General features: G+C 43.4%; 1 long non-coding RNA gene across 1 annotated transcript; it reads left to right on the top strand.

Moving 5' to 3' along the window:
* The first annotated feature begins 399 nt into the window (after positions 1-399).
* Positions 400-1,323, top strand: LOC123041227 (uncharacterized). The gene is made up of 2 exons (XR_006418428.1): positions 400-864; positions 951-1,323. It is a non-coding gene; the product is annotated as an uncharacterized lncRNA (long non-coding RNA).
* Positions 1,324-1,763: the final 440 nt, after the last annotated feature.

Raw genomic sequence — 1,763 nt, 5'->3', positions numbered from 1 at the left:
ATTATTACAAAAAAGATGTTGCATTTCTTTCGGAGCAAACAACCAACTATAATGTTCATATATAAATAATATGTCATCTGAAATTTCTTAAATCATTTTAATCTATTTATATTTTTGAGAATTTTTAAATTTTTATATAGGCTAAGGAAAACTGTGCAACAAAAGATAAAAACATGCAAGCAATCCAACATAAACCAGTATATTCGGTTTCTTTTCTCAAAATTTTGATTTTTTTTGTGATACTCTGAATATATGTAATAAGTACAAAAAAACTTTTATTCATATGATCCATGTACATGCTCCCTCTGTTTCGAAATGTAAGTCGCTAAATTGATTCACGTACAGATTTTCTAATGTAATGAAATTTTTCTACTTTCCAAAAATGCCCTCCCACCGCTCCCACTCGCTCCTTCTCTCGTTCTACTCGCTCGAATCCTCTCGCCTGCCTCCTCTCTCGCCCGTCCCTCCCAGATCCTCTCCTCTTGCCCACCTTTCCTCTCATCCCGTTGTCATCGGCCTCTCCTTTCCTCCCGCCGTCGCCGGCCTCTCCTTTCCTCCTGTCGTCGCCGGCTTCCTCCCACGGCGCCACCCCATTTTCTCCCACAGCGGGCACCAGAAATCCAGCACCCCAAGGTAAAATATCAATTTTTTAGCGCCCACGACGTGCTTCTGGGCGGCGGAGGCGCTGGTTCCGCGTGCGCCAGCACTGGATCCACGTGCCCCGACACCGGTGACGAAGCGACATTGGATGTGGAGCGGCGGAGCGGCGCCGTAGCAGTAGAGCAACAGAGCAACGGAACAACGGGGTAGCGAAGAAGCGGAGTGACAGTACAACGCCTATTCATGGGGTACTGCTGCCGCAAGGTAAGGAATCAATCCCTCTCTCGCGGGTGCTTCCTCTCGCCATGGCTTGGCCTCTCACGGGGGTTAATGCGTGTGCTGTGGTGCAGAATATTGAGGAAGATGACGATGTGGAGGCGGAGGAGGCGGCGGCCGAGGTGGTGATGACGGAGGAGGGGTCCGTCTAGGTCGCCCAGAAGAACCTCAAGGGGGTTCTGCTGAACCTCAAGCTAAGGAATCCGTTTGTTTGTGGGTTCGTCTTAGGTGCAGATGTGATTTTTGTTAGGGAAGTGGAGGATTTTGTTCTTCCTGTGAACATTAACTTGTTACAAAAGGGAGCTCACACAAAAGGAAACTATGTTGCTGTAGAAGATTTTGTTCTTCCTGTGTGACTGTGAAATGTAAAGGAAATTAATCCATATTTTTGTACTACTCATGTGTGACTGTGTTGCAAAAATATGAACAAACTCCATTATGAATCTAGTATGAAGCTCACACAAAAATGTTAAGCTCATACAAAATCGAAATTAATCCATACTCCTATGTGACTGTGTTTCAAAAATGTAAAGGATGATATCTTCTTAGCTGTAGATTTGTTTAGATTTGTTCATATTGGAGGCGTTGTGAATGGTAAAGGAAATTAATCCATATTTTTGTACTACTTCCTGTGTGACAAAGGAGGATATGTTCTTCCTGTGTGACTTGTTTAGATTTGTTTCTTAGCTTTTGGTTTGTGACAAAAGGGAACTCACACAAACTCATGTGAACATGAACTTGTGACAAAAGAGAGTACTCCAGTAATTTGTGTGAAAATGCCATATATTGGGTGAAATATTGCTGTTTGTTGGACAGTAGTAGGAGTAGGGCTTGTTGTTCAGTAGTACATGATTAATTTAAATCCAGTGCAACAATATGAGCCCTCC

The sequence above is a fragment of the Triticum aestivum genome, chromosome 2B (assembly GCF_018294505.1).
Source record: "Triticum aestivum cultivar Chinese Spring chromosome 2B, IWGSC CS RefSeq v2.1, whole genome shotgun sequence".
In the NCBI taxonomy this organism is placed as follows: Eukaryota; Viridiplantae; Streptophyta; class Magnoliopsida; order Poales; family Poaceae; genus Triticum; species Triticum aestivum.
The sequence above is the reverse complement of the archived record's forward strand: the minus strand, read 5'-3'. Positions and strand labels throughout refer to the sequence as shown.